The 20,572-nt window shown below is 34.2% G+C and overlaps 1 protein-coding gene across 2 annotated transcripts in view; it reads right to left on the minus strand.

Annotated features, from left to right (window-relative positions):
- Positions 1 to 20,572, minus strand: part of AKT3 (AKT serine/threonine kinase 3) — a 372,859-nt gene that overhangs the window by 43,956 nt on the left and 308,331 nt on the right. The gene's annotated exons all lie outside the window — the stretch shown is intronic.

Consider the following 20,572-nt stretch of genomic DNA (forward strand, 5'->3'; position numbering starts at 1 on the left):
TTTGTTTTTTGGAATATAAAACACAGAGATGCAGTAAAATACCTTTCCCTAAGATTCAAACATTTTAACCTACAACAATGACAATCACATATTCAAGCAAATACTGTTGTAGAATTACTTTGTATCATTGACATGCAAGTTTTTATACTTTTCTCCCACATATAGAAAGTCATAAATATAGTCATCTCTTAGTTCATTCTCAGTTTTTGTAATAATGGTATCACATTTCCTAAATATCCTTTGTAACATGCCTTTTTATATTTAAATACTTGAGATTCGTCAATATTGACACAAGTCCAAGTTATTAATTTTTTATTCAGTATAATATTCCACTGTAAGAAAAGGACAAAATTTAATTATTATATACTCCCCTGTTAAAGATCTTTTCTTTCCTTTAAAAATCATATACCCCTTATTTCCTTTTCTTATCTTATTGTGTTGGCTATAATCTATGATTAAAAACTGCCTAGAATGTGATATTGATAGACATCCTTAACTTGTTCTCACATTTAAAGAAAATATTTGTAATATCCAACAAGTACCTATAAAGCTTGTAGAATATTTTTTAATAAAAACCTATTTATTTATTTTTTATTTATTGAAATATAGTTTATTTACCATATTATATTAATTTTAGGTGTACAGCAAAGTGATTCAGTATTTTTACAGATTGTATTCCATTAAAAGTTAGTATAAGATAATGGCTCTAATTCCCAGTGCTATACAACATTCCATCATTGTTTATCTATTTTATACATAGTAGTTTCTATCTCTTAATCCTATACCCCTAACTTGCCCTTCTCCTTTTCCATCTTCCCACTGGTAACCACTAGTTTGTTTTCTACATCTGTGACTATTTCTACTTTGCATATACATTCATTTGTATTATTTTTTAGATTCCACATATAAGTGATATCATACAGTATTTGTCTTTGTTTGTCTGACATTTCATTAAGTATAATATTCTCTCGGCCCATCTATTTTGCTCCTAATGGCAGAATTTCATTCTTTTTGTGGCTGAGTAATATTTATATATATATTTACACATACATACAACACACACCACACCTTCTTTATTCATTTGTTGATGAACACATGGGTTGCTTCCACATCCTGGATATTGTAAGTAGTGCTGATATGAACATAGGGGTGCATGTATCTTTTACAAATTAGTGTTTTCATTTTTTTCTGTATATATACCCAGAATTGGAATTGCTGGATCATATGGTAGTTCAATTTTTAGGTTTCTGAGGAAACTCTACTATTTTCCAAAGTGGCTGCACCAATTTACATTCCCACCAACAGTGTACAAGGCTTCCTTTTTCTCCACATCCTCATCAACACTTGTTCTTTGTATACTTTTGGATGATAGCCATTCTGACAGGCATGAGGTGATCTCTCATTGTGGTTTTGATTTGCATTTCTCTGATTACTGATGTTGAACATCTTTTCATGTGCCTGTTAGCCATCTGTATGTTTCCTTTGGAGAAATGTCTATTCAGATCTTCTACCCATTTTTTGATTGTGTGCTTGTTTTTTTGATATTGAGTTGTATGAGCTGTTTATATATTTTGGATATTAACCTTTGTTAGTCATATCATTTGCAAATTTTTTTTCCCATTCCATAGGATGTCTTTTTGTTTTGTTGACGGGTTCCTTTGCTTGTGCAAAAGCTTTTAACTTTAATTAGGTCCTCATGTGTTTATTTTTGCTTTTATTTCTTTTGCATTAGTCATAACACTTTATATAGAAATTCTTAAGGTCTCCACACAAAAACTACCAGAACTAATAAATGAATTCACCAAAGTTGCAGGATACAAGATTAATATACAGAAACCTGTTACTTTTCCACAGTTTTAATAATGAACTATCAGAAAAAGAAAGTAAAAAAACTCATTTAAAATCGCATCAAAAAGAATAAAAAATCAACTTAACCAAAAAGGTGAAAGACCTATACTCTGAAAGCTATAAAACATTAAGGAAATTAATGATGATAAAAATAAATGGAAAGATATTCCATGCTCTTAGACTGGAAGAATTAATATTGTTAAAACGGTCATAAGACCAAAAGTGATCTACAGATTTAATGCAATCTCTATCAAAACACCCATGACATTTTTCACAGAACTAGAACAAATAATCCTAAAATTCATATGGAAACACAAAAGACCCTGAATTGACAAAGCAATCTTGTTCTTTAACAAAGATGGAGGTATCACACTCCCAGACTTCAGACTATACTAGAAAGCTACAGTAATCAAAACAACATAGTACTGGCACAAAAACAGACACACAGATCAATGGAATGGAATAAAAAGCCCATATATAAACCCAAACAACTACAGTCAATTATTTTACAATAAAAACCTAGGGAACCTTCAAGATGGTGGAGGAGTAAGATGTGGAGATCACCCTCCTCCCCCAAAATACATCTAAATGTGGAAAAACTCCTACAGAACACCTAGTGAATGCTGGCAGAAGACCTCAGACTTCCCCAAAGGCCTAAATGAGCAAGAGCCCCCTAATGACCGCTGCTTTAACCCCATCCACTCTGGGTTGGAGCAGATGCCTGAAGGCAACCTACATGCAGAGATGGGGCCAAAATGAAAGCTTAAGTCCAGGAGCTGGGTGAACAAAGAAGAGAAAGGGAAATTAAATTTCTCTGTGCAGCCTCAGGAGCAGCACATTAAACTCCCACAGTCAACTTGATGTACCCTGCAGCTGTGGAATACCTGAAAAGACAATGAATCATCCCAAAATTGAGGCGGTGGACTTTGGAAGCAATTGTAGACTCCGGGTTTGCTGTCTGCAACTGATTTGTTTCAGATTTTTATGTTTATATAGTTTAGTTTTTAGCACTTGGTATCATTGGTAGATTTGTTTATTGGTTTGGTTGTTCTCTACTTTTTAAAAATTTTATTATTATTATTTTAATAATTTTATTTATTTATTTATTTTTCTCCCTTTTCTTCTGAGTTGTGTGGCTGACAGGGTCTTGATGTCCTGGCCTGGTGTCAGACCTGAGCCTATGAGGTGGGAGAGCTGAGTTCAGGACACTGGACAAACAGAGACCTCCCAGTCAAATGTAATAACAATTGGCAAGAGATCTCCCAGAGATCTCAATCTCAATGCTAAGACACAGCTCCACCCAACGGCCAGAAAGCACCAGTGTTGGACGCCCCATGCCAAACAACTAGCAAGACAGGAACACAACCACACTCATTAGCAGAGAGGCTGCTTAAAATCATACTAAGTTCAAAGACACCCCAAAACACACCACTGGACGTGGCCCTGCCCACTAGAAAGACAAGGTCCAGCCCCACCCACCAAAACGCAGGCACCAGTTCCCTCCAGCAGGAAGCGTACACAATGCACTGAACCAACCTCACCCACAGGGAGCAAACAGCAAAAACAATGGGAAATAGGAACCTTGAAGCCTGCAGAAAGGAAATCCCAAACACAGTAAGTTAAACAAAATGAGAAGACAGAGAAATGTGCAGCAGATCAAGGAGCAAAATGAAAACCCACCAGAACAAACAAATGAAGAGGATATAGGCAGTCTACCTGAAAAAGAATTCAGAGTAATGACAGTAAAGATGATAAAAAATCTCAAAAATACAATGTAGAAAATAAAAGAAACATTTAACAACGACCTGGAAAAACTAAAGAGCAAAGGAAAAATGATGAACAACACAATAAATGAAATTAAAAGTTCTCTGACAGGAATCAAGAGCAGAAAAACTGAGGCAGAAGAATGGATAAGTGACCAGGAACATAAAATAGTGGAAATAACTACTGCAGAGGAGAATAAAGAAAAAAGAATGAAAAGAATTGAGGACAGTCTCAGAGACCTCTGGGACAACATCAAACACAACAACATTTGAATTATAGGGGTCCCAGGAGAAGAAGAGAAAAAAAAAGGGGGTCTGAGAAAATATTTGAAGAGATTGTAGTTGAAAACTTCCCTAAAATGGTAAAGGTATTAGTCAAACAAGTCCAGGGAGCCAAGAGTCCCATACAGGATACCAACAGGGAGAAACAAGCCAAGACACATATTAATCAAACTATCAGAAATTAAATACAAGGAAAAATATTAAAAGCAGTAAGAGAAAAGCAACAAGTAACATACAAAGGAATCCCCATAAGGTTAAGAGCTGATCTTTCAGCAGAAACTCTGCAAGCCAGAAGGGAGTGGCAGGACATATTTAAAGTGATGAAAGGGAAAAACCTACAACCAAGATTATTCTACCCATCAAGGATCTCATTCAGATTCAATGGAGAAATTAAAACCTTTACAAACAAGCAAAAGTTAAGAGAATTCAACACCACCAAACAGCTTTACAAAAAACGCTAAAGGAACTTCTCTAGGCAGGAAACACAAGAGAAGGAAAAGACCTACAATAACAAACCCAAAACAATTATGAAAATCGTAATAGGAACATATATATCAATAAATATCTTAAATGTAAATGGGTTAAATGCTCCAACCAAAAGACACAGGCTGGCTAAATGGATACAGAAACAAGACCCATATATATGCTGTCTACAAGAGACCCACTTCAGACCGAGGGACACATACAGACTGAAAGTGAGGGAATGGAAAAAGATACTCCATGCAAATGGAATTCAAAAGAAAGTTGGTGTTGTAGCAATTCTCATATCAGAAAACATAGACTTTAAAATAAAGACTATTACAAGAGACAAAGAAGGACACTACATAATGATAAAGGGATCAATACAAGAAGAAGATATAACAATTGTAAATATTTATGCACCCAACATAGGAGCACCTCAATACATAAGGCAAATGCTAACAGCCATAAAAGGGGAAATAAACAGTAACACATTATAGTAGGGGACTTAAACACCCCACTTTCACCAATGGACAGATCATCCAAAATGAAAATAAATAAGAAAACACAAGGTTTAAATGACACATTAAACAAGATGGACTTAACTGATATCTATAGGACATCCCATTCAAAAAAAACAGAATACACTTTCTTCTCAAGTGCTCATGTAATTCTCCAGGATAGATCATATCTTGGGTCACAAATCAAGCCTTGGTAAATTTAAGAAAATTGAAAGCATATCAAGTATGTTTCCCAACCACAATGCTATGAGACTAGATATAAATTACAGAAAAATAAACTGTAAAAATTACAAACACATGGAGGCTAAACAATACACTACTAAATATCCAAGAGATCACTGAAGAAATCAAAGAGGAAATCAAAAAATACCTAGAAACAAATGACAATGAAAATACAATGACCCAAAACCTCTGGGATGAAGCAAAAGCAGTTCTAAGAGGTAAGTATATAGCAATACAATCCTACCTCAAGAAACAAGAAACATCTCAAATAAACAACCTAACCTTACACCTAAAGAAATTAGAGAAAGAACAAAAAAACCCCAGAGTTAGCAGAAGGAAAGAAATCATAAAGATCAGATCAGAAATAAATGAAACAATAGCAAACATCAATAAAATTAAAAGCTGGTTCTTTGAGAAGTTAAACAAATTTGATAAACCATTAGCCAGACTCATGACGAAAAAAAAAAGAAGACTCAAATCAACAGAATTAAAAATGAAAAAGAAGTAACAACTGACACTGAAGAAATATCATGAGAGGTTACTACAAGCAACTCTGACACTGAAGAAATATCATGAGAGGTTACTACAAGCAACTCTATGCCAATAAAATGGACAAATTCTTAGAAAAGCACAACATTCTGAGACTGAACCAAGGAGAAATAGAAAGTATAAACAGACCAATCACAAGCACTGAAATAGAAACTGTGATTAAAAATCTTCCAACAAACAAAAGTGCAGGACCAGATGGCTTCTATGAAACATTTAGAGAAGAGCTAACACCTATCCTTCTCAAATGCTTCCAAAATATAGCACAGAGAGGAACACTCCCAAACTCATTCTACAAGGCCACCATCACCCTGATACCAAAACCAGACAAAGATGCCACAAAAAAAGAAAACTAAAGGCCCATATCACCAATGAACACAGATGCAAAAATCCTCAACAAAATACTGGCAAACAGAATCCAACAGCACATTAAAAACATCATACACCATGATCAAGTGGGGTTTATCCTAGGAATACAAAGATTCTTCACTCTATGCAAATCAATCAATGTGATACACCATATTAACAAACTGAAGGATGAAAACCATATGATAATCTCAATAGATGCAGAAAAATCTTTCAATAAAATTCAGCACCCATTTACGATAAAAACTCTCCAGATGGTAGGCAGAGAGGGACCCTACCTCAACATAATACAGGCCCTATATGACAAACCCACAGCCAACATTGTTCTCAATGGTGAAAAACTGAAACTACTTCCTCTAAGATCAGGAAGAAGACAAGGTTTCCTTCTCTCACCACTGTTATTCAACATAGTTTTAGAAGTTTTAGCCATAGCAATCAGAGAAGAAAAAGAAATAAAAGGAATCCAAATCAGAAAAGAAGAAGTAAAACTGTCCCTGTTTGCAGATGACATGACACTATACTTAGAGAATCCTGAAGATGCTACCAGAAAACTACTAGAGCTAATCAATGAATTTAGTAAAGTAACAGGATATAGCATTAATGCACAGAAATCTCTGGCATTCCTATACACTAATGATGAAAAATCTGAAAGAGAAATTAAGGAAACACTCCCATTTACCACTGCAACAAAAAGAATAAAATACCTAGGAATAAACCTACCTAAGGACGCAAAAGACTGGTATGCAGAAAATTATAAGACACTGATCAAAGAAATTAATAATGATACAAACAGATGGAGAGATATACCATGTTCTTGGATTGGAAGAATCAACATTGTGAAAATGACTCTACTACCCAAAGCAATCTAGAGATTCAAGGCAATCCCTATCAAACTACCACTGGCATTTTTAACAGAACTAGAACAAAAAATTTCACAATTTGTATGGAAACACAAAAGACCCCGAATTGCCAGAGCAATCTTGAGAAAGAAAAATGGAGCTGGGAGAATTAGGCTCCCTGACTTCAGACTATACTACAAAGCTATAGTAATCAAGACAGTATGGTACTGGCACAACAACAGAAATATAGATCAATGGAACACGATAGAAAGGCCAGAGATAAACCGACACACATATGGTCACCTTATCTTTGACAAAGAAGGCAAGAATAAACAATTGAGAAAAGACAGCCTCTTCAATAAATGGTACTGGAAAAACTGGACAGCTACATGTACAAGAATGAAATTAGAACACTTCCTAAAGCCATATACAAAATAAACTCAAAATGGATTAAAGACCTAAATATAAGGCCAGACACTATAAAAATTCTTAAAGGAAAGCATAGTGAGAACACTCTATGACATAAATCACAGCAAGATTCTTTTTGACCCACCTCCCAGAGAAATAGAAATAAAAACAAAAATAAACAAATGGGACCTAATGAAACTTAAAAGGTTTTGCACAGCAAAGGAAACCATAAACAAGATGAAAAGCCAACCCTGAGAATGGGAGAAAATATTTGCAAACGAAACAACTAATAAAGGATTAATCTCCAAAATATACAAGAGCTCAATATCAAAAACAAACAACCCAGTGCAAAAATGGGCAGAAGACCTAAACAGACATTTCTCTGCAGAAGATATACAGATTGCCAACAAACACATGAAAGAATGCTCAACATCGCTAATCATTAGAGAAATGGAAATCAAAACTACAATGAGGTATCACCTCACACCAGTCAGAATGGCCATCATCAGAAAATCTAGAAACAATAAATGCTGGAGAGGGTGTGGGGAAAAGGGAACCCTCTTGCACTGTTGGTGGGAATGGGAATTGGTACAGCCACTATGGAGAACAGTATGGAGCTTCCTTAAAAAACTAAAAATAGAACTACCATATGACCCAGCAATTCCACTACTGGGCATATACCCTGAGAAAACCATAATTCAAAAAGAGTCATGTACCACAATGTTCATTGCAGCACTATTCACAATAGCCAGGATATGGAAGCAACCTAAGTGTCCATCGACAGATGAATGGATAAAGATGATGTGGCACATATATACAATTGAATATTACTGGGCCAGAAAAAGAAACGAAACTCAGTTATTTGTAGTGAGGTGGACGCACCTAGTGTCTGTCATACAGAGTGAAGTAAGTAAGAAAGAGAAAAACAAATACCATATGCTAACACATATATATGGAATCTAAAAAACAAAATGGTCCTGATGAACCTAGGGGCAGGACAGGAATAAAGACGCAACCATGGAGAATGGACTTGAGGACATGGAGAGGGGGAAGGGTAAGTTGGGGCAAAGTGAGAGAGTAGCATTGATATATATATATATATATATATATATATATATATATATATATATATATATATATATAAAACCAATTGTAAAATAGCTAGTGGGAAGCAGCTGAATAGCACAGGGAGATCAGCTCAGTGCTTTATGAGTACCTTGAATGGTGTTATAGGGAGTGTCAGAGGGAGTCGCAAGAGAATGGGGATATATGTATACATATAGCTGATTCACTTTGTTATACAGCAGAAACTAACATAACATTGTAAAGCAATTATACTCCAATAAAGATGTTAAAAAATTTTTTTTAAATCTATTTACTTCTAAGGTTACTAAAAGTGTTTTCAATGTGTTTTTTAAAATAATGAATAGTTTCTAACTTCATCTTCATGAAAAGATTTTGTATAAAGATTGAGATGATCATGTGGATTACACAATTTCTAAATAAGTTAAATGAGATTAAAACATTTTTAATCTAATCATATTTCTAGAAAAAATTCAACATGAATATGAGAATGTAAATATTTTATGCATTGTTGGAAATAACCGGTTAACACTTTACTTAGGATAATTTAAGTCTATGTTCATAAATGGCCAATAATTTTTCTGCTGTATGAGCCTTGTCAGGGTTTGATATCAAGGTTGTAACATAAATTTCAGGTGCATATAACATGTTTTTCTCCTTTTCTTCAGGAACAACTTGTATAAAATATTTTTAATGATAGAAATTATCTTTTCTTTGAATGTTGTATGAAGATTATCTAAAAAAGGCATGTGGACTTGACTTGTTATTTCTATATTTGGGTGGAAACATTGAAGTTGAAAAGATGACAGATTGTATACTAATTTAAAGATTAGATATAGATGTTTTCACATTTTTCTTGAGTCAGCTGATAATTTATGGTTTTATAAAAATCGTCAAGTAATTCTTTCATTGTAGTTGTATCATATTTTAACTACTGTATTGTAGTTGTGCCCCATTTCACATACTTTAGTGCTGTCTCACTTTTCTTGATTAACTTTGAGATTAGTCTACTTTTGTAATCTTCTACAAAACTGCAGTTTTGTTTTCTTGATCCTTTCAAATGTTTGTTTTCTATTTCATTCATTTTTACTTTTGTATTTATTATTTGTATCTACTCACTTCCACTGGGTTTATTCTGTTGCTGCTCTTTTCCCTCCTAATTTGATTTGGAAGACTTACTAATTAATTTTTGACCTTTCTTTTCTGTTGTCCGCTCTCAACACAATACAAGTATTTAAGAACCTCTTTGGACCTCCCTGGTGGCACAGTGGTTAAGAATCTGCCTCCCAATGCAGGGGACATGGGTTCGAGCCCTGGTCTGGGAAGATCTCACATGCTGTGGAGGAACTAAGCCCAGGCACCACAACTAGAGAGCCTGCACTCTAGAGTCCACAAGCCACAACTACTGAGCCCGCGTGCCATAACTACGGAAGCCCGCATGCCAAAACTGCTGAAGCCTGTGTGCCTAGAGCCCATGCTCCGTAACAAGAGAATCCACTGCAGTGAGAAGCCTGTGCACTGCAGTGAAGAGTAGACCCATACGCTGCAACTAGAGAAAGCCCATGTGCAGCAGCAAAGACCTGATGTAGCCAAAAAAAAAAAAAAAAAAAAGGGAAAAAAGAAGAACCTCTTTGGCTGCATTTCACAAATTTTCATTGTAATTCAGTTCTAAATATTTTCTGATTTCCAACGTGCCTATTTTGTAATCCATGAATATTGGATTCATGGATTACATGAACTTATATTAATCCATGAATATTGGATCCATGAACTTATATTAAAGTTTATTTTAAACGTTTGGGTTTTAGAGAAGTATTTCCTTGCTGATTGCTCCAAGTTTTATTGCAATGTGATCACAGAATATGATCAGAGCTATATTGTAGTTCCTTTGTTCTACTGAGGTTTGATTTCTTGTTTTAAAAGAAATGCACATTCTAAACTACAGACCAATATCCCCATGAACATTGCTGCAAAAATTCTCAATAAAGTATCAGCAAAATGAATTCAGAAGTATATTAAAATGATTTTATATGACCATTTCATAAGGATTTCACTGAATCAGTAACATCCACTTTGACCAGTAATTAGCATCTCAACAATATTAAGTTTCCAACCCACAAACATGGGATGTCTTTCCAGTTATTTATGTCTAATTTATTTAAGCAATGTTTTGTAGTTTGCAGCATATAAATTTTACACCTACCTAATTGTATTTATTCCTAAATATTTTATTCTTTTTGATGCTATTTTCTATGGAATTGTTTTCTTAATTTACTTTTCAGATATAGCTAATGTGCAGAAATATAATGTATTTTGTGTGTGATTTTGTATCTGCAACTTTGCTGGATTTTTCATTAGCTTTAAGAGGTTTTTTGGTGTGTGTCTGTATTCCTTAGTGTTTTCTACACATGAGATCATGTCATCTGTTAACAGAGATAGTTTTACTACTTCCTTTCCCATTTGATTGCATTTTATTTCCTGTTCTTTCTAAACATTCTGACAACAACTTCTAGTACTATGTTGAAATGAAGTGCTGAAAGTAGGAATCTTTGTCTTCTTCCTTATCTTTGGGGAAAAGCTTCATCATTGAGTGTGTGACCTGTGGGTTCGTACATGGCCTTTATTATGATGAGGAAGTTTCCTTCTATTTCTAGTTTTCTGAGTATGGGTTTTTGTTTTGTTTTGTTTTGTTTCTTTTACCATGAAAGAGTGCTGAATTTTGTCAAATGCTTTTTCTGCACCAGCTGAAATCACATGGGTTTTTTCTTTATTCTGTTAAAGTAGGGTATTACATTGATTGATTTTAGTATTATGAATCTTTGCATTCCTGGAATACAACTCACTTCATCATGATGTATAATCCTTTTAATATGCTGCTGATTGGTTTGTTAGTGTTTTGTTGAGAATTTTTCCATGTGTATTAACTGGGAATATTGGTGTACAGTTTTCTTGCAGTGTCTTTGCATGATTTTGGAATCAGGGTAATGCTGTCTTCACAGAATGAGTCAGGAAGTACTCACTCCTCTTCAGTTTCTTGGAATAGTTTGAGAAGGATTGGCATTATTTCTCCTTTAAATGTTTGAAGAATTCTCTAGTGAAGCTATCTGGTCTAGGGCTTTTCTTTATTGATTTTTTGATTACTTTGTCCTTATTAGTTCTTATTAGTTTTAGGTCTATTCAAAATTTCTATTTCTACTTGAGTAGTTTTGGCAGTTTGTACGTTTTTAGGAATTTTTCCAATACATATAGGTTACCCACTTTATTAGTGTACAGGTGTTCATATTATTCTCATAATTCTTTTTATTTCTATAAAGTCAGTAGTAATGCTTTTCACTTGTGATTTTAATATTTGCTTTTTCTTTTTCTTAGTCAATCTACTTAAAAGTTTGTCAATTTTGTTGATCTTTTCAAACAATGAACTATTTTTGGTTTTATTGACTTTCTCTATTGTTTTTCTACTGTCTATTTGTCTATTGCATGTATATCCACTTTAATCTTTATGCCAAAAATTGGCTAACCTAGATGAAGTGATGAAATTCACTTCATGAAGATATAACAATCTTAAATCTGGGTGCACCTAAGAACAGAACTTTAAGTTTAAAGTAAAGAAAAAGTGATAGAACTGAAAGAGAATTAGTCAACACCACAATTATAGTTCAGGATTTTACTTATCCTCTCTTAGTAATTGATAAAAGCAAGCTGTCAAACAATCAGTAAGGATGTAGAATACTTAAAACTATTAACCCACTTGATCTAATTGACATTTATAGAACACTGTATATAACAAGAGAAGAATACACATTATTTCAAATGCACATGAAACACTCATCAACATAAACCATATTTTCTTCATTAAACAAATCTCAATAGACTTAAATTATTTAAAATTATACGAAATATGTTCCTTAACAACAACAAAATTAGACTAGAGATGTAAACAGAAAGATAACTTAAAAATCTCCAAATATTGTAAGTCAAACAACACACTTCAGTAAACCATAGGGTCACAGAAGGAATCACAAAGAAAATTAGAAAGCATTTTGAAATAAAAATTAAATCATAATATGACATAACAAAACGTACATGATGCAGCTAGGGCAGTGCTTAGAGGTAGTAAAAATACAGCACTACAAGCTCATATTATAAAAGAAAGGTTTCAAATCTAATAAGTTTTCAACGTAATTGGCTAAAAGGAAGAGCTTATAAAATAAGGTAAAAGGAATAGAAAAAAATGAAAATAATGCATCAACTTAATGCCAATGAATTCAACAATTAGACAATAATTTTTAAATTCCTTGAAACACAGATAAACTACAAAATCTCACTGAAAAGAAACAGATAATAAGAGGTACCGTATATCCACTAAATAAATTGTATTTCTTTACTCTAGGCTCAGATGGCTTCACAGGACATTCTGTCAACATTTAAAGAAGAAATAAGAGCAATTCTATGCAAACTTTTCCATAAAATAGAAGAGGGAACACCACTTATTTCTGGTGTCCAGCATTATCCTGATTCTAAAACCAGATAGTACATGAAAAGAAAAATATAGTCCAATATTTCCTATGACTATAAATGCAAAATTCTTAAAATACTGAAACAATCTAGCAATATATAAAAAAGATAACATACCATGATTGTTTAGAGGTTTATCCTAGGCATGCAAGCGAAAATCAATCAATGTGAGTCAATATATTAATAAACTAAGGTAGAAACATCACATAGTTATCTCAATGAATGCAGAAAAAAAGCATTCGATGAAATCCAGCATTTATTCATAATAAAAATGTTCATGAAATAGAAACAGCAGATAATATTGTCAACCTGAGAGATGGCATGCATAAAAAAACCTACAGCTAATATCATAATCAGAAGGGGAAATGCAAATTCTATCTCCCCCAAATTAGTAATAATTAAATGTCTGTTCTCACCATCTCTATACAACATTGTTCTGGAGATCCTAGTCAATGCAATAACGTAAGAAAAAGAAGAAATAAAAGGCATACAAGTTGGAAATGGATGACATGATCATCTATGTAGACTACCTCCTAAAAAAAAGAAAGGTACCAAAAGTATTAAGTACATTCAAACCCGATAAACTAGTGACATACACATAAACCCTCCACTAAAGACCTACTTAGCTCAGTTTCCTCAGTTTCTTTTACTCAGTACCTAATGTCCGACTTTCCACAAAAAATTATAAGACATATTAAAAGATTAAAAATATATTTTCAAGATACAGAGCAAGCCTCAAATATGGCAGAGAGAGATGTTTAAATTATGAGACTAGGAATTTGAAGCAGCTATGATCAATATATTAAAGGCTTTAGTAGAAAAAGTTGACTATATGCAAGAACAGATGGATAATATAAGTAGATAAATGGAATCTCTAAGAAAGCATCAAAGGAAATGCTAGCAATCAAAAATACCATCACAGAAATTAAGAACACTTTTGATAGTCTCACCAATCAGAACACAGCCAAGGACAGAATCAGTGAGCTTGAAGAAATGTTAATAGAAACTTTCAAAATTGAAATGCAAAGAGAAAAAAGAATAAAAAAGAACAGAATATCCAAGAATTGTGAGACAATTATAAAAGATGTAATGTATGTGTAATGGGAATATGAGAAGAAGAGAGAGAGAATGGAACAAAAGAAATATTTGAAGCAATAACAGTATTCCAAAATTAGTGCTAGGCACCATACTACAGGTCCTGGAAGTTCAGAGAATATCAGTCAAGACAAGTACCCCCAGATCTACACTTAGCCATAGATATAGCCATTTAAACTGAAGAAAATCAAAGACAAAGATAAAATCTTGAGAGAAGGCAGAAGTGGGTGAGTGCGTGTGCGCACGCACACACACACAGCAAAAAACTTTATCTATAAAGGTGAAAGTTAAGAATTACATTGAGTTTCTCTTCAGTAACCTTGCAAGCAATGAAAAAATGGAGTGAAATACGTAGTGTTGAAAGACAAAAGCATCAACCTAGAATTCTGTATAGAGCAAAATTATCCTTCAAAAATAAGGAAAAATAAAGACTTTCCCAGACAAAAAACTGAGGCAATTTGTCACCAGGAGACCTACCTTGCAAAAACTGTTAAAAGAAATTCATCAAAAAGAAGGCAAATGATATAGGTCAGAAACTTAGATTTACATAAAGAAAGGAAGTGTATTAAAGAAGGAATACACAAAGATTAAATATTTTTTTCCATATTCTTAATTAAAATAATTAGACAAAAGTTTGTTCATTTTGAGTTTATTTTTGTGTATGGTATTAGGGAGTGCTCTAATTTCATTCTTTTACATATAGCTGGCAAAGCAACCAACAAGGGATTAATCTCCAAAATATATAAACAGCTCATGCAGCTCAATATCAAAAAAACAAACAACCCAATCAAAAAATGGATGGAAGACCTAAATAGACATTTCTCCAAAGAAGACATATGGATGGCCAACAAACACATGAAAATATGCTCAACATTAATTATTAGAGAAATGCAAATCAAAACTAAAATGAGGTATCACCTCACATCAGTCAGAATGGCTATTACCAAAAAATCTACAAACAATAAATGCTGGAGAGGGTGTGGAGATAAGGAAACCCTCATGCATTGTTGGTGGGAATGTAAATTGATACAGCCATTATGAAGAACAGTATGGAGGTTCTTAAAAAACTAAAAATAGAATTACCATATGACCTAGTGATCCCACTACTGGGCATATACCCTGAGAAAACCACAATTCAAAAAGACACATGCATCCCAAGGTTCTCTGCAGTACTATTTATAACAGCCAGGACATGGAAGCAACCTAAATGTCCATTAACAGAGGAATGGATAAAGAAGATGTGGTGGTACATAGATACAATGGAATATTACTCGGCCATATAAAGGAACGAAATTGGGTCATTTGTAGAGACATGAATGGACCTAGAGACTGTCGTACAGAGTGAAGTAAGTCAGAAAGAGAAAAACAAATATTGTATATTAATGCATATATGTGGAATCTGAAAAAATTGGTATAGATGATCTTATTTACAAAGCAGAAATAGAGACACAGACATACAGAAAAAACGTATAGATACCAAGGAGGAAAGGGAGGGTTGGACAAATTGGGAGATTGGGATTGACATATATACACTATTGATACTATGTATAAAATAGATAACTAATGAGAACCTACTGTATAGCACAGGGAACTCTACTCAATGCTCTGTGGTGACCTAAATGAGAAGGAAATCCAAAAAAGAGGGGATATATTTACACATATAGCTGATTCACTTTGCTGTAAAGTATAAACTAACACAATATTGTAAAGCAACCATACTCCAATAGAAAAAAAAAAGTTTATTATGGGACTTTCCTGGTGGTCCATTGGTTAAGACTCCATGCTCCCAATGCAGGGAGCATGCGTTCAATCCCTGGTCAGGGAACTAAGAGCCTGCAGCTGCATAACGCAGCCAAAAAAAAAGTTTGTTCAAAATAGTAATGCAACAATATATACAATAATTCCAGGTTATGGACAAGTGACAGTAATGACAGCAATATTATAAGGAACTTATACTATCCATGAAGTGGTATAGTATTATTTGAAAAAGGCCTAGAATTAGTTATAAATATAGACTGTAAACTCTAAGGTCAAGCACTAAAAAAATTTAAAAGAAGTGTAAAGGATAAGTTAAGAGAGAAGGAAAAAGGCAGTCCTAGAAAACGCTCCCTTAAAACCAGGCAAGTCAGAAAAAAAGTAAAAAGTGGAAAAGAAAAGAAGATACAAAGAACAGGATAATGAATAGAAAATAAATTCAACTATTAATTCAATGAACAGATATTAATTCAACTATGTCAATGTCACTTTAAATGTCAATGTCTAAAAACAACTAAAAGACAAAGACCGTCAGAGAGAATAAAAAAACAAGACCCAACCATATGTTATCTACAAGAAGTCCACTTTAAATATAAAGACACAAAGAGATTAAAAGTGAGGGGATACCTATTTAAATCTTCTGCCCATTTTTTGATGGGGTTGTTTGTTTTTTGATATTGAACTACATGAGCTGTTTGTACATTTTGGAGATTAATCCCTTGCCAGTCATATCATTTGCAAATATTTTCTCCCATTTTGCAGGTTGCCTTTTCGTTTTGTGTATGGTATCGTTTGCTGTGCAAAACCTTTTAAGTTTAATTAGGTCCCATTTGTTTATTATTATTTTTTCCATTACTCTAGGAGATTAATCCAAAAGCATATTGCTCAAACAGTGTGCTGCCTATGTTTTCCTCTAGGATTTTTATAGTATCTGGTCTTACATTTAGGCCTTTAATCCAGTTTGAGTTTATTTTTGTGTATGGTGTTAGAGAATGTTCTAATTTAATTCTTTTACATGTAGCTGTCCAAAGAAGACATACAGATGGCCAAAAGGCACATGAAAAGATGCTCAACATCACTAATCATTAGAGAAATGCAAATCAAAACTACAATGAGGTACCACCTCACACTGCTCAAAATGGCCAGCATCAAAAAGTCTACAAATAATAAATGCTGGAGAGGGTGGGGAAGAAAAGGAACCCTTCTTCACTGTTGGCAGGAATGTAAATTGGTACAGCCACTATGGAGAACAGTATGGAGGCTTCTTAAAAAACTAAAAATAGAGCTACCATATGATCGTGCAATCCCACTCCCAGGCATATATCCAGAGAAAGTCATAATTCAAAAAGATACATGAGGTTCATAGCATCACTATTCACAATAGACAAGACATGAAAGCAACCTGAACGTCCATCGACAGATGAATGGATAAAGAAGATGTGGTGTATACATATACAATGGAATATTGCTCAGCCATAAAAAAGAATGAAATAATGCCATTTGCAGCAATATAGATGGACCTAGAGATTATCATACTAAGTGAAGTAACGCAAGCCAGACAGTGAAAGATAAATATCATATGATATCGCTTATATGTGGAACCTAAAAAAAAAAAAAGTTACAAATGAACTTATCTCCAAAACTGGTATTTCCAAAACAGAAAGACACTCACAGACATAGAAAACAAACTTATGGTTACCAAAGGGAAAAGGGGGTGGGGGGAGAGATAAATTATGAGGTTGGCATTAACACTACTGTATATAAAATAGATAACCAACAAGAATCTACTGTATAGCACAGGGAACTATACTCAATACTTTGTAATAACCTAAAAGGGAAGAGTATGTGAAGACAAAAAAATATACATATGTATAAATAAATTGCTGGGCTGTACACCTGAAGCTAACAGGATATTGTAAGTCAACTGTACTTTGATTAAAAAAAAAACTAATGTGATCTAAGATTGCATTAATTGCAGGTTAAAAAATAAGTAAGGGAAACCATGGTAACACTTATCAAAAGAAAGCTGGAGTAGCTATATTAATTTCAGACACAGCCGACTTCAGAGTAATGAAAATTATCACAGATTAAGAGACATTACAGGGCTTCCCTGGTGGCGCAGTGGTTGGGGGTCCGCCTGCCGATGCAGGGGACACGGGTTCGTGCCCCGGTCCTCGAAGATCCCACGTGCCGCGGAGCGGCTGGGCCCGCGGGCCATGGCTGTTGGGCCTGCGCGTCCGGAGCCTGTGCTCCGCAACAGGAGAGGCCACAGCAGTGAGAGGCCCGCGTGCCGCAAAAAAAAAAAAAAAAAAAAGAGACATTACATAATGATAAAGGGATTCTCCAAAAAGACGTAACAATGCTTAGTGTGTATGCATGTAACAAGAGAGTTTCAAAATACAATGGACAAAAACTGATAGAGCCTCAAGGAGAAATAGATTAATTCATTATTACAGTTGGAGACTTTAACATCCCTTTATCAGTAATTGACAGATCCAGCAGGCAGAAAATTAGTAAGGACTGAAAAGCACCATCAGCCAACTGGATCTAATTGATATTTATAGACTACCTTCTCCAACAACAGTAGCAATACACATTCTTCTTAAGCTCACAGAAAATTCACCAAGACAAACCATATTCTAGGCCATAAAACACACCTTAAAAAATTTAAAAGAACAGAAATCATACAAAGGTATGCTCTCAAACCACAACAGAATTAAATTGGCAATCAATAAGTTAAAGATATCTGGAAAAATTCCAAATACTTAGAGATTAAATAATGTAGTTCTAAATAGCATATGGGTCAAATAAGATGTCTTAAGAAAAATTTAAATATATTTTAAACCAAATAAAAATGAAAATATGGGTTTCCCTGGTGGTGCAGTGGTTGAGAGTCCGCCTCCCAATGCAGGGGACACGGGTTCGTGCCCCAGTCCAGGAAGATCCCACATGCCGTGGAGCAGCTAGGCCCGTGAGCCATGGCCGCTGAGCCTGCGCGTCTGGAGCCTGTGCCCCACAACAGGAGAGGCCACAGCATACAGCAAAAGAAAAAAAAGAAGAAAATACAACTTATCAAAATTTGTGGGATGCAGTAAAAACAGTATATATAGGAAAACATATAGCATTGAATCATACCTTTGAAAAGAAAGATCTAAAAGCAATAATCTACACTTCCAGTTTAGGAAACCAGAAATAGAAGAGCAAATAAAATCTGAAATAAGGAGAAGAAAATAAATAAAGATGAGAGCATAAATCCATAAATTTGAAAATTGAAAACTGATAGAGAAAATCACCAAAATCACAAGCTGGCTCTTTCAAAGATCAAAAAGTTGATGAACATCTGCCACATTAAGAAAGAAACTGCATTTCTATCAGGCCTTCTGGCATTTCTAATAGTGTTTTGTGCACATAAATGCTATTTGGTGCAAAAATTTTACTTTTTATGTTGGAGATCATGCTATTGTTCATTATGCCAAAATTGACTTCTCCCGTTTAATATTTATGTGTTGAAATCTACTTAGCTCAAAATTATAATTGTCTCTGCTTACTTTTTGTGACATTTGACTGTTAAACTTCTATTCATCCTCTTATTTTTTCCACTTTTCTGTGTAATATTGTTTTAGGTGAGATTCTTGTACAGAACATCTAGTTATATTTTGTTTTTAACCTACTTGAGGGCTTTTACAGCTTAAACCATTTGCATTTCATATCACAACTAACGTTGGTTTTGACAGCTGTCTGTGTTCTTTTATATCCTCAGTGCAATGCCTCACAATCAACAGAAGAGAGTAATTTTAAAGTTAAACTGTCAGAACATTTGGTAGATATTTGTGGCTCATCTTTCTTTGACCTGAAGTTTTAGACTGAACCACCATTTGAGTAGGATAAGGAGAATATCAACATGAAGCTACCTAGAAGCATCTTTTTAGCTTCTCTCTCTTCTCTGTTAGTGTTCATGTTATACTTGTCTAACCTTGCTTTACTTATGAAAACAATAACAATCACTAACATTGGAATGACTGCCATCAATCACCAAACTTCTCATGCTGAGTTTTTCAACCAGAAAATAGAGAGCAGTGATTCAGTCAGAAAAGTGCCACTGCAACTTTTTAAACAATACTTCACAAAGGACCTTGACACACCTTACAAAAATGTGTCCTCAAACCAACTCCCATTCCTGACCACGGATATTTTTTAATACTCAGTCATAGCTCTCAGTGTTCTCATACCTTCCCTCCCCCTGTGTCTCTCTCTCTAAATCTCCTCCCCTTTCCCATTTATTTTCTCATTCCTCTCCTTTTTATAGAGGAAATCCATTCCCACAACTTTAATTGAATTTCCTTATTGATTCTCGCTCTCATTTCCAAATGTTAGTGCTGTATTTCTAGCTCTGAGATAATTCCATTTAAAATTAAATTATTACCAAAACCAGCAATAATCCTCCCCCATTTCCCCAGGATTGTCAGACTAGATTACTAATTCTTACTTCTTTAAAATATCTATAGAATTTACGGAATTTCCTTTTCCTTCCTCATTGCCTTTATTCTGTTTCATTGGACTCTACCGCTTAACACTTGTATCATTGCAGCAGTCTCTAAATGAGATTCTCTTTTCCAAACTCTTCTGCCTAAAAGTCTATACCAACAAACTTGAAAAGGTCCAATCATCTTATGTCATTCCCCTACTTCAGGATTTATAATTCTGGTAAGTAGGTGGATCAATCAAACATGAGCTAAATTTTCAAGAAACAATACCAAATTAACAGGCTCACTTCTCCATTTTTTGCATCTACCATAAATTGTTGGTTCTTTCCAGCTTCAGAATTATTTCATGCACTTCAATCATAACGACTTTATTTCATCTTACATTG

This window comes from Phocoena phocoena, chromosome 1 (genome assembly GCF_963924675.1).
Source record: "Phocoena phocoena chromosome 1, mPhoPho1.1, whole genome shotgun sequence".
In the NCBI taxonomy this organism is placed as follows: domain Eukaryota; kingdom Metazoa; phylum Chordata; class Mammalia; order Artiodactyla; family Phocoenidae; genus Phocoena; species Phocoena phocoena.